Source organism: Canis lupus, chromosome 15 (assembly GCF_003254725.2).
Source record: "Canis lupus dingo isolate Sandy chromosome 15, ASM325472v2, whole genome shotgun sequence".
NCBI lineage: Eukaryota > Metazoa > Chordata > Mammalia > Carnivora > Canidae > Canis > Canis lupus.
This window is the reverse complement of record NC_064257.1, coordinates 57,724,751-57,739,011: the sequence shown is the minus strand read 5'-3', so window position 1 is coordinate 57,739,011 and position 14,261 is coordinate 57,724,751.

Genomic DNA, 14,261 nt, shown 5'->3' with positions numbered 1-14,261 from the left:
AGGAATCATTGTATTTTTTTCAATATACCTACAGATAGTTTTAATTTTAAGTAAGCTTTCATTTTAGAATTGTTTTAGAGTTACAGAAAAGTCTTACAAATAGTAATGAGAGTTCTCGTATACCCTGCAAGCAGTTTCTCCTTTTATTAATATTTTATATCAGAATGGTACACTTATCACAATTAATGAACTAATGTTGACACATTATCTTTGGCTAAAATCCATAGTCTATCCAGATTTCCTTAGGTTTTATATAATTTCCATTGTTTTGCTCCAAAATTTCAATTAGAATATGATATTACACTTAGCTGTCATGTGTCCTGAGGCCCCTCTTGGCTGTGATAATTTCCCAGACTTTCCTTGTTATAGATGATGTTGACTGTTTTGAGGAGTACTGGCTAGGTATTTTGTTGGATGTCCTTCTATTGGAATTTGTCTGATTTTTTTTTTTTATAATTAGAGTAAGAATTATGGATTTGGGGGAAGAAGATCACAGAGGCAAAGTGTATTTCTCATCATATCATATCAAAAGTACACACCATCAACATGACTTATCACTGTTGATATAAACCTTGATCACCTGGCTGAGATAGTGTTGTTAGATTTCTCCACTGTAAATTTACGATCACGCCCTTCTACATATTTTACTCTTTGGAAAGAAGTCACTATGCACAGACCACACATAAAAAGTAAGGATTTAAGTTTCCCTTCCTTGAGTGCATAGAATCTACTTAAATTATTTGAACTTTCCTAAAGGAAAGATTTCTGTATCATCATCTATTTGCTTTTACTTTTTTTCAATCATTTATTTATATCAGCATGGAATCATAGATACTTATTTTATACACTGGGCTATAATCCAATACTACTTTATTTATTTTTATGCTCATATTATTCCATCTTTTGCCACTAAAAGCTTTTTCATTTGTTTCCTGTGTCACTTTAGCATACCCTGATCATCATGTTTTCAATCAGCCTTTATTCACTTTCTGGCACTACAAGATATTCCAGGGCCATCTTGTATATACTCTGCTTCTCTCCTAGAATCAGCTATTTCTCCAAGAAGTCCTGGTTACTTATATTGAAGAGTGGTATTGGAAACCAAGATCTGGGTACTGGATACGTTCATTCCTACTGAGATGATCTGTCTTCTGAGTCCTCTAAGCTAAGATAGAAGGAAATATATGTCTGCATATTACCCAGTATGTACACACATATCTATAAATATATCTATGCGTATCCTTTCCCATCTATATTAAGGTAACTCTGAGTTTATATTGTCGCTTATATCTCTAGCCCATCAAAACATGTGATATTCTACAAGTCTCTTTTGCTTATATTTAAACTTCCATTCTAAGAATGAAAAATCTGCCCCCTACGTCTCCTCCCTTGATCACTTAAGTGTTCACTATACATGCATAATGTTTAAGAATTATTAACTTGAAAAAAAAAAGTATTATAAACTTGTAACTCCATGGGGAAAAAACAAAACAAAACAAAACAAAACATTACCAAGAGTATAGTGCTCAGGTGCAGTTCTTCTGCTTTAGTCTTAGGATCACCATTCATTGTCAAAGTTACTTATGCCCACACATTTCCTCGACCCGCTTTTGTGAGATTATTTCATACATTGTAATTAAGTTAGATTCTGTTGTCACAGCTTGCATTCATTCCTGGATCCCTCAACTTTCCAAAGGATTTTTTTTTTTAATTGGGAACATTAGGGATCACTCTTTATGCAGTAAGCTTCCATCTGTTTTTGCAAATGGAGTGGCCTGCACCCACCGTAACATACCCCAGAGAAAAATTTCACAAGCCTAAAAATTTCCCCGTGCTAAACTTGTTTTATCTTTTGCATCAGCCTCACAGTTCTTGAATGTTCCGTTTTCTTTACTTCATCCACTATTGGTTGTGAACTCCCTGGGACCTTCTCAGGTTAATCTGAAAGTGGCTCCCTTATGAAGAGCAAGAAGAGTCAAAAGCAAGAGGCAGGACATTCAAACTGGGTGCTGGTAGATTTAATAAGCAAGGGGACTTACAAATGAGGCTTCTCTTGGGTGGCCATGAGGTGAGTAGGCCCCTATTCCTGCCAAAAAAAAGTGATATTGGCTAATGAAACAACGCATTTTTAATTAAATGGTTTGGGGGGGTTCACAACCAATAGTGGATAGCATACCACTATTGGTATGCTCACAACGTTAATGAGAATGGCAGGGGGAAACAGGCTGGGTAACAGTTGAAAAATGTGGTGCAGGTTGGAATAAAAAATATATGTAAAATTTTACTAAGAATGAATCTTAAGGAGATACCAATTTTTGTATGAATGATATTATACACCTTCACTGCCATTCCACTTCTGCAGCTCTTCAAAACTAGAGGTGCCTTTGAAGCTGAGACCACTACCAGTACACCAATATTTCTTTGGGGCACCAAATATTGAATCAAGTGTTAAATGAATCTGTATTAGTTTCCTATCGCTGCTCTAGCGCATTAGTGTAAGTTTCATGACTTAAAACAACAGAAGTTTATTCTCTCAGAGTTCTGAAGGTCAGAAGTCTGAAATCAGTATCAGTGGGTCAAAATCAAAGTGTGAATAGAGCTGTGCTCCCTCCAGAGGCTCCAGGGAGCACTGTGTTTCTTACCTCTTCCAAGTTCTGTTGGCTGTTGGCAATCCTTGATTTGTCCCCCTCATTCCAATCTCTGTTTCCATGTTTCTATTGCCTCTGCCTGTTCTGTCTGTGTCAAACATCCTTCTGTCTTTCTCTTAAAAGGACACTTTTTAAAAAGAAGACTTATTTATTTATTTATGAGAGAGAGAGAGAGAGAGAGGCAGAGACACAGGCAGAGGGAGAAGCAGGCTCCATGCCGAGAGCCCAACATGGGACTCGATCCCAGATCTTGAGCCACTCAGGGATCCCCTTATTTTCTTGTTATCCTAAATGTGAACCACATTTCTACATATTAACATGTGGTATGTGTTCAAACACTCAGGTGCTGTGTGATAGGTTTAAATACGGTTCCCTAGAAATTTTAGTCCCTAATCCCTAGACTTCTAATTGTTACCTAATATAGCAAAGATATTGCAGATGTGATTAAGTTAGGCCTTGAGTTGGCAAAATTCTCTTGGATTATTTGTGCTCTAATAATAAATCTTAAAAAAAAAAGAAAATATAGTTGTGTTCTACCAATTATAATCTGGGATCTCAGATGATCATCTCTATTCACCTAGATAAAATAATGCAATGAAAAGCAATTACACAATATTAAAATTCAGATTTAGAAAACATTGAATAGGATGTCTTTAAAGTTAGACTCAATTAAGATGAGAAAACCAAAGCCAAAGAAATATGGAGAGGTGTTCCTTGAGCACTTGCCCTTAAACTAAGCTATGTATTGAAAGCAATTTCTCAGGTTACATAATTATCTTTCTGACTTTTTGGACTGGGTAGAACATCAAACTTAGTTAAAAGTACAGTAAGGTTGACTCTTAGAAGTAGAACTTCACTAGCCATAGAATCAAGCCTATGCTTGTGAATCGCAAAACTAAGCCTGGACAAAAATAAAAAGCCGGTAAATTAGTCATCTGTTAGAATATGGCATAACACTTTTAAAAAAAACAACATACTCCAGAAACTCAAATATATAATTTAATCTTTTAACAACCTTGCACCAAAAGTCAGCAAACAGACAAAGATTGTCAGGCGTATGAAAAACAGGAAAATGTGACTTATATGGGGGAAAGTGCATGTCGGTATAAGCAGACTTGGATTTAATACCTACAGTGGAATTAGTAGGCAAGGACTTATAAATACATGACAGTTTTGGGATCATTGTATGTTCTGTAATTAGAATGAGCCTGAGGGCCCCAGGTGGCTCAGTTGGTTAAATGTCCAGCTCTTTGCTTCAGCTCAAGTCATGCTCTCAGGGTCATGAGATGAAGTCCCACATCTGGCTCTGCACTGAGTGCAGAGTCTGCTTGAGAGCCTCTCTCTCCCTCTTCCTCTGTCCTGCATGCTCATGCTCTCTCTCACTCTTTCTAAAATAAATAATTAAATCTTACCCCCCCCCATTACTGTAAATATATCCGAGGGCTAAAAGGAAAAGATGGCTCTATGAGAAAATAAATGAGAAATCTTAAGAAAGATCACAGTTTTAGGAAATAAAATGGGTGTTGCTTCCTGCCATCTCACATTTGGAATTATATTTTTGTTTGTGAGGATTCTAATTCTGAGATGTTTAGGTGTGTTTTCCTTTGTCTTTATCCTGCTCAACTTTAGAGGTGGTTCTTTAATCTGTAGCTTTATATATATCTTTTAATTTGCAATATGACTCTTATTTTCTACAAGTATTTGTTTTTTTTTCATTCATTACTCTTGCTTCTCCCTTTCTAATTCAATTTTAACATTTATGAAACTTCTTTTAATTGTTCTACAAGTTACTGTCATTTTGTCAACTTTTTCTCTTGTGTTTTTTTATTTTCCTCCATGCTTTGACTGATACGGTTTCTATTACCTTGATTTCAAATTTAACCATCCTTTATTCAGTAGTGTCCAGCTTGTGGAGAGCACATCTGCTGATTATTTTACTTTGGGTATTCTATTATTTAGTTAAATATATGAAATTATACCAAGTATGTTTTCTGGTCATGGCCAAAATTAATTAAAAAGGACTCTGGGATTGCATCGTCTTTACTGGGAGCAACTGATGGATTCAAGAAAGACAATAAAGGCAGACAATGATTAATCAGCCACTTGAGGCTAAATGAGAAAACCAGAGATTGCCTCTGCAACGTATAAAGTGATTTTCATCTGGAGCAGAGAGCAAAGAAAGCTGCAGAGTCTAAGACCACAGAATAAAATTAATCAAGGGTAGATGAATTTCATGGAAGGTTTAATTCCAACCTCAGTAATTCTGCTATACCAATGCCAGGACTGTGACTGGAGAGGAATAGAATCCAGACATATAAAAATCACCTGGGTAAATAAATTCAAAAGCTTTGAAATTTCAGACTTTCTTGAAATATTCCTTGACCTACAAAAATCCCCCTTCCTCCTGTTGAAGGCTAGTGCCCTTCTTTGATTTACAGACAATACCGACATCTGCTTTGCTAGGTGACACACTGCTCTCCTGCTCTAGTGACCACCACTCTGGCTTCCTCCTAGTTTTGGTCTTGCCACTGCCAGTAGAGATAGTGTATTACACATTTTTGAAGACAACCCTACAATTTTCTGAGTGACATAGAAAGGTTTGGATTTAGAAATAAACCAAGGACTCAAAAGTGTTCCTGTGTGTAAGCAAGCAGATCTGCTACCTGTGCAGCATGTCTTACAGCTATAATGGAGTAATAGCATCTTGATGGCACAAAGTATTGTGAGAAATTTATGCCAAGCACCCAAGGAGAATAAAAATATAGGCTCACTAGAAAACTGGAACAAAGCTTTGATTTCTACAATAGTGAATTAGTTACCATTTGACAAGCAGTTCTGTTGGTACTATAGGGTCTTGGAAATGAAGCGTTTGACTTTAAGATGCTAAGTGATCATGTAGTCCAAACTGTCTGTCAAGTGTTGATTTCAGGTGGAGTCACCAAGTCATGACCTCAGACACATCCAGCAACAAACTATTATAACTTGGAAATGTTACTTCCAAATTAACACACAAGCAGGCACAGCGACACCTGTGTGGCCAGGCCTCTCAGCTCCTTTGTCTCTTCTCCAGCAACTTGACTTCCGACCACACAGTGTATCTCGTTTGACAAATCAAGGAATGAACAATAAGGCAGAGGCTTGCCTATGATGAATCGATGTGACACTTGGGAACAAACCAAGATTCTGTATTTCTGAAAGGGAGTGAGTAAGAGAAATCCTCAAACTGAGCAGAGCTTTGGGAAGTGCATCTAGTGGTGCAGCTTGCTTGGAAACAGAGGTACCCACGCGAGAATATATTTAGATTCAAGAGCAGTGGAGAATAGCACTGCTGGTTGCCCAGGGGCCTGGAATAGGAAAGACTGGAGGATCAGCCTACATCTGCAGTGTGTTTCATTGTATGAAGTGCTGTATATGAATTACACTGAAAATTTAAAAAAACAAAACAAACAACAAAGACCCCTTTGCTCAAGAGTACTAAAATACCATATTAAACGCAAGTTGTTCTAGGTTTGAGAACAACAACAAAACCATGTAGGTTCAGTTTGACTTCAACAGAATCATAGTAATTAAACTTTTAAACTCCACATGGGCTACCAGTCTGACAGCTGGAACCAGGAGTAGTGTTGGGGCTTTCCTTTCAAAGAAAGGAGGTGGAGAAAAATACCCAGCTTCTGCTCAAAGGTGTATTTTATATAAACTGACTATCCAGTGAGTTGGTATAATATACATTCCGAACAATGATGAGAACTCAGTCAAGCTGATTGCTTACAACACACCTGATTCTGTAGTTTCCCAAATATATTCATGAGATAGAAGCTCTGAATTTCCCCTAATTCTTGGTCTAGAGTATGTGCCTGACAAGTGAGCCAATACACACACATACACAAACACACACATAGCAGGGATGTGTGTATATGTGAGGAAATGTAGTGGTCCAAAAGAGTTTTTTTTTTTTTTTTTTTTTTAAGGAGGGGGTCAATCCATAAATTTCCAAACATCCTACAGAAAATGAGTCTGCAAATAAAAATTTACATAAACAGACAGATGTGATTTTAAGAAAATATAAACATCTAATAATTATAAATACATTATAATGAAATGAAACCCAAATATGACATATTAAAGAAAACCATCTCAAATATTACACATTAAGTAAAATTTTAAACTACACCATATGAAATAAACTAGTTTTAAAAGTTGGATTAAAAAAAAAAGTTGGATTAATGAGAAATTAACCAATTCACCTAGAAAGTAAAAGTTAGGATTAATTTTTAAGATATCTATTTCCATTTCAGAACAAATCAAAATGTAACTGCAGCACATCAAAAATAAGAGTACGAAGTAATTTAAAAGCTACCAGATTGAAAAGACAGGTAACCTTCAAAGGAATGAAAATCCAATTATCATTATATTGTTCATTAGTAACTGCAGAGACAGAAGTGAACGTAATAAGGACTTCAAACTACTGCGAAAAAAGAAATGACAGTCAACATTCTATTTTATGCACAGAGGAATATCCATTCAAGAATAATAAAGCCCTTTTTCCTGATGTGCCCACAGCCAAATACTTTACCATTGAAAAAACCCATATGAAATATTGGTGGAAGTACGTACGTCACTGCTGTAAAAATCCAATGTTCATCTATTCATCCCTCTTCGCCCTTAATCACTGACAACCCCTAATCTTTTTACTCTTTCCTAGCTTTACCTTTACAGTATGTTATATACTTGGAATTATACAGTATGTACCTTTTTCATATTGGCTTTCTTTACCTTAACAATATGCATTTTGGGTTCCTCTGTGTCTTTCCATGCCTTCATAGTTCATTTCTTTTTATCACTGAATAATATTTTATTGTATGGATATACTATAGATTCTTTATTCATTCACATATTGAGGAATATCTTAGTTGCTTCTATGCTTTGGCAATTATTAATAAAGCTGCTATATACATTTACATGCAGGTTTTGTGTGAACACAAATTTTCAATTCACTTGGGTAAATTCCAAAGAGTATGACTGCTAGAATATTAAAAAAAAAAACAAAAAACAAAAAACAGAATTTGCAAATCCCCCTGATGATATAATGGATCTATGGAATGATCATAAATAGTAGTTAACATCATACACAGAGATAATTAGATATTACTCAACAACATCTATAGTAGTGTTGATATATGCAATCTTATCAAGTCTCTAGACATAACTAGCAATCTTTCTAAAGTATAGGAAATCAAGGGAAATGTTAACATTTCCATCAGTAAAATCTAGATAGTGAGAACTATAGGACAAACAACTTGATTTCTTCATCAATTAAGTTGAAAGCAATAAAATTAGTAGAGAGATTGAGTGATTTAAGAGTGCAATTTGTAAATTTTGCTTGGATTATAATTCAAGCAAATGAACAGAAACAGAAATTTGGATCAATCAGGGAAACTTGGAACTGATATATATTTGAGGATATTAAAGGGTTTCATTACAGATTTTTATAGACATGAGAAAACCTGCATGTTTATGCTTTACATGAACCATTGTATTTTAGGGATATATATTAAATTATTTATGTATAAAATAATATAATGTCTGGAATAGGCTTCAAAATAATACAGAAGAAGGAATGTGCAGGAATGAAGATAAAGTATAATTATCCATGAGTTCATTACTGTTAAAGCTTGGTGATGGGAACATTAGTGTCAAAAAACTATTATCTTTCTACTATTTATATTTTTTTCTTAAATAGAATCAAAATTGGTTGTGGCAACATCTTTACTTCACAAAATTGATATTGTGCCTAATTAATTGTTTTATTGTGAAAAATCAAAATTGTTTGAAAACATTAAAATGAATAAATTGTATGTATTAGTCATTTTAAAATTGTCTTAGAACTTATTTTCTTAACAATTTATACTATTTTTTAAAGTACTATTACTTCAAAATTCATGAAGCTATTAAATATCTCTTATCAGATTATAGAGACTAATATATTACCATATATATTCTGTTTTATGTAGCATATTATGGTTTCCTAGAGAATTTAACTTAAAAAGTATGGGGGAGTTGATTTGGAGTCTAATTGACATCAAAAACTGATGTTATTCTGTAATGAGGAGATTATATCTTTTTCAGAGAGCTTTAAAATAAAGACTATTGAGTAATATGGATGTGATTTAAACTACTTTCTCCCCCAAATAGTAAGATTTTTAGGAAGTTATAAGCAGGTTAAGTAAACTATAATTAATGGATAAAACAAAATTAATATTATTCTTCATTTGTCTTTACCCATCACTTTAATCCTCTACAAAATATTTTTATTATATCTTTTCTTGACTGTTTAGTGCATACGAATCATTTTCCTCCAGTAAGTACATATCTCATTGAGAGTCACATAGCTTTAGTATTATTGAGTGTGATTCCTTTAAAAGTATATAATCTCAATATATGTTTTTGCAATTAAATTGCTTCCCTGGATAAGATTGCCAATGTGCAATCATGAAGTAAGAATTCATTCATTCATTAACTTGCAATGGAAAATATCATTCCCAACAAAACTGTAAACACCTAAATTTATTGTGCATTCAAGATTTTATCACAAAGATCCAGTAGGTATATTTTATTAAAATGAGTCTACTCTCTTCATTATAGTTTAGAGATCTGACTGTAAGAGGTATTTGATTTTATATAAATAAAATAATTACATAAATGAAGTGTAAAAGTGGCAAAATGATACATGGGTAGGGTTTTTCTTTAAACCTAGTTTCCAATTCTTTAACTTAAAATTCCTCTAAAAGGCAGAAGGATTGAAGATCACAGAAATGTATGAGGTTCTCTTTTCAGAAAGCCTGTTCAATTTTCTCATGCTCAAAAAGAAAGGGAAAATATTTAGATAGCAGTCAAATCATGGTTTAACATTTGCCTTCACTTTATTTTAAAGACATCTTTTTTCTCAGGTAGGTTTCTTTCTATATAAAAATGATACCGATTTTCTGGCTGCAACCTAGATTCCCACCCTGTCTTTTCATTAACACTGCAGAGGATAAATACACTGATGAGGACACAGTTCCTTAGAAACACAGTGGGAGTTGTAAAAATTTCAGTGATAATACACATGACATCACATGTACTCCTTGCAAATTGAATTATTATATTTTCATCAATTATGAGATAGTTTTTAAAAAAAATTATTTATTTATTCATTACAGACACAGAGAGAGAGGCAGAGACATAGGCAGAGGGAGAAGTAGGCTCCTCAGGGAGCCTGATGGGGGACTCGATCCCAGGACCTTGGGGTCACGCCCTGAGGCCAAGGCAGATGCTTCACCACTGAGCCACCCAGGTGCCCTGAAATAGTTTTTAAACTGATTTTAATACACTAAAATTTCTAGAATAGTGGGTTTACACGCTAGTGCATTCACTTTTAGATGTGTGTTATTAATTGCATTCTTAATTCTAATTGTTTGCTATGTGTTTTGTGTGTTTTTTAGTGATTTTTTATATAACGTGCTGTTTTCAAAATTAGGTTATGTACTTCAAGAGTTGGAAAGTGTCCTTTTTGTTTTGTGTGTATATCAGCATATTGTTTATAATTAGGGTGAACACATGCTCTTATTAGTCTGGGAAAATTATATGTTGCATATGTTGTCCTTAAGTTCCATTTGTTTTATATTTGGCCCCAGATTTTTCATATTTTCTCTGTCGTTATTTTTACTTTCATGAATAAAGCTAGAATGAGCTTGTTAAGTCTCCACTTTGTACTTCAGCTTCGTCACACTCTTCTTGAGCAGTGAATGAGATGCACATTCTGTGAACAGCATTTTCACTTCAGCATGTAGTTAATTCTAGTCTTTGAGATGTGACATAATAAATACGTCCCTTTCAAGGAAGCATTTAATGCTGCTCTGTGTGACAGCCACCTGCTATATCGGCCATTGTGTCTTACAGCTCATGTCACAGGACAACCCATACCATTTACAAAGCCAGGCCAGCAGATAGAGAAGTTGGGGGAAAATAAGTAAGATTACAGGTTCAGCAAATAGAAAACATGTGTGGGAAATAAAAGCTGAATTGTCTTAGCCTAGATTGCGTAGAGTGGTCTGGATACCCATGTTATGCTAGTGATATAATTTTTTGGCATCACATAGATTTATAGCACTGTATTTTTATCATTTTGTGAGATTCTCTTTTTAATTTTAAAATGAGACATTTTCACAGCTGGGAGCTCAAAAAAATCCACATAAATTGTGTGCGAATGAAAACGTGAGCATTGAGTGTCTGCCTTTTTTAAGTTAGAGAGTTGATTGTGTAACTTGCACAAACTATTCATTTGGCATCCGATCTCTGGGCATACTAGTTTTACCAACAATATGGAAATCATAAGAGGCTAATCTCCTGAAGAAACATCAGGATAACTTCCTTAATAGATCAAATGACTATTGTAGTAAATTCTAAATTTAAAAAAATGAAGATGAACTATTTATGCTTGTAATTGTAATTTGAATACAAATTTCAGTGAAACACAGCATCATGATATAAAAAATACTCTTACTAAATTAAAATAAAATCTATTCTAGAAACTATTTTTAAATATAAATATTTAAAACCATCTAAACTGTGATATCTAGCAATCAAATAGAAGCTCTGTGGTCAAAGTTTACAAATATTTTCATATATATATATATATATATATATATATATATATATATATAAAATACCAGAATCACAACTATTTTTATAATAAAGATAATGTTGAATAAAGTATATATTTATATGTATTTTAGCAGAATGTAGTACATACTCTCTTTCTTGCCTGATATCAATTGAATTAGGAAACATTAGGATCTATGATTCTTAAGATGATCAACTTTTAAAAGCAAATCTAAATGTTCTACAAAGTTTTAAAATAATACTCTAAATAAGCCTTCTAATATCTTTTGCATAAAAAAAAAAGTCAATTGAAAGCTGTCGGGCCACCTGGGTGGCTCAGTTGGTTAAGCATCTGCCTTCAGCTCAGGCCATGATCCTAAGGGTCCTGGGATGGAGCCGTGCATCACATGGAGCTCACTGCTCAGTGGGGAGTTTGCTTCTCCCTCTCTCCCTCCCTGCTGCTCCCCTTGTTTGTTCTCACTCTCTCTGTCAAATAAATAAAGCAAATCTTTTTAAAAATTAAAAAAAATAAAAATATATTCTAGAGGAAATAAACTTAACCAATTTGATAAAACCACATTTTCACCAATAAATAATTATTTCAAAAAATAAAGAAAAATTGTCCTGGGTCAACTTACTTATAACAAAACTCTTGAATTAACAGCTTTTCAATAAGTCATACTGGCTAATTAGTTTCTTCATTTTTCTTTTTTAATACTAGTTTTAGAGGTGCCCAGTTCTCTGGAACTTCTGAATTTTATTTGTGTTCCAATTTAGGTTTAGCAAATCAAGGCTTAATTAGTGCTGTAAGATTATAATTAGGTATTTGCTTGCTTTGCATGCTGTTTATATGATTTGCATTATAGTTGGAAAAAATATCAAGTCAGAAGTCAAAAATGCAGTTATATATTTGATCTATCAACTTACTCAAATATTAAAATGTTATATTAAATATTTCACATGTACGTAGATAGCCATATTCAAAAATGAAATATATTGACATTTAAACAAATGACGACAAAACTCCTTCATACCTTCAGAGGTACTAAATGAAATAGTTCTTTTTGTCAAGAGGTTATTAAATCCCCCCAAAAAAAGTCTCAAATAATCTTTCTAAAGAGAAGCTTACTGGTACTTATATTATTCTAGCTCCACTGGAAATTCTTGTCTTTAACTGTAATGGTTCTTCATTTTGTTTTATGGAGATCTATTTCTGGTTCTTAAAAGTTTCTATGGTTATGTTTGTTCATTAATGCTTTTAATGTTCCTTGTTATATTGCTGTTTCAATTTTTACTATCTTGCTCACATCAGGTTCTCACAGCTTGGAGTTTACCTTGAGTCATAAAAATTTGAGATTGTGACCTAAACTCTAATGATGTAGAACACTGCATGGTTCTATAGGGCTCAGTAGGATTAATGGAGGTTTCTATACTTTTAATCAAGTGCTGTAATGATCATATACTGAATTTTGTAGAATGGCTACAAGACAGATAGGCCTATTAGGAGGGAAAAAGATGATGTGATGAGTAACATAAATAACATCAGGAGAGAGGAAGTGCTGTAGATCTCTACTTAAATATGAGAATCCCACTGAGTATTCACAATGTGTTCCTAACTAATGGCCGTAAATAAGCATATATTGTATGCAAAATAATTAACTTTTATATCTTTAAGGCAGACTGTAATGGCACAAGACCTTAGGAGCAAAATATAGGGAAGAGGGTTATTTCTTCCAAGGTTAGACATACCATTTTTATTAAAATGTAATAATTATAAATATAATAGATTTATGATGTAAAATTAAGTTTTGCCTCAATTTATCTTTTGACTTTCACCATGCCAGATGACTATAGAGAATGGAGGCATATGGGGCAGAGTTGCTTTGATCCAGAAAGCCTGAAGGGATGACAGCTGTAGATTGTTAATGGCTACCTGAAGCTTTATGTAGAGAAAGATTCTGGCTTCATCTGACTTCATCAGGCAAGGGCACTAGTCTGGAAGAGAATACCTCCAAGGGACCGTGGAGAAATGATTTTGGTAGCACGATCACCACGCATTGTCCATCCAAACCTCAATTTTTGTCAAAGTTAAACAGATCACACAACAGTGTGAATGTGTATGTATCTCATAATACCTAACCTCCTTGTATTTTTTTTCAGTTACCTAAATTGTAATTAGTTTTACATAATTACAATTATTTACATAATTACATATACGTACATAATTTTTCTATAAACACATTTGTATTTATACAAATACAAATACACAATTGTATTCTTACTTTAAAACAGTTACTTTTAAAAAAACATTTTATTTATTTATTCATGAGAGACACAGAGAAGCAGAGACACAGGCAGGGGGAGAAGCAGGCTCCATGCAGAGAGCCTGATGTGGGACTCGATCCCAGAACTCCAGGATCATGCCCTGAGCCAAAGGCAGACGCTCAGCTGCTGAGCCACACAGGTGTCCCAGTTTTTTACTTTTTAATGATTTATTTATTTTTTTATTTCCATATCCCCACTATCCTTTTCCTCTTGGCCCCTCTCCATTCTCATTAGCATTCAATTTCACAACATTTCACCTATTCTTTTCTTTTTAAAGATGTATTTATTTATTTTAGAGAGAAAGAGAGAGAGCACAAGTAGGGGGAGGAGCAAGGGAGAGGAATAGAGAATCCTCAAACAGACTCCTCACTGTATGCGGAGCCCCAAATGGGCTAGATCCCAAGACCCTGATATCATGACCTGGCCCAAAATCAAGACCCACTTGCTCAACCAACTAAGACACTCAGGCACCCTCATTTCATCTGTTCTAACAACATAATGTATATCTTTTGGAATTTTATTTTTATGTTCAAATAAATCTGTAGATACATAAACATAAATAGGTATACAAGCATAAGTATATAGGAGAGAAATTTTTGTTATGATTTATTTAAAAAAATAACAGATCATTCATACTTTGAATGATCT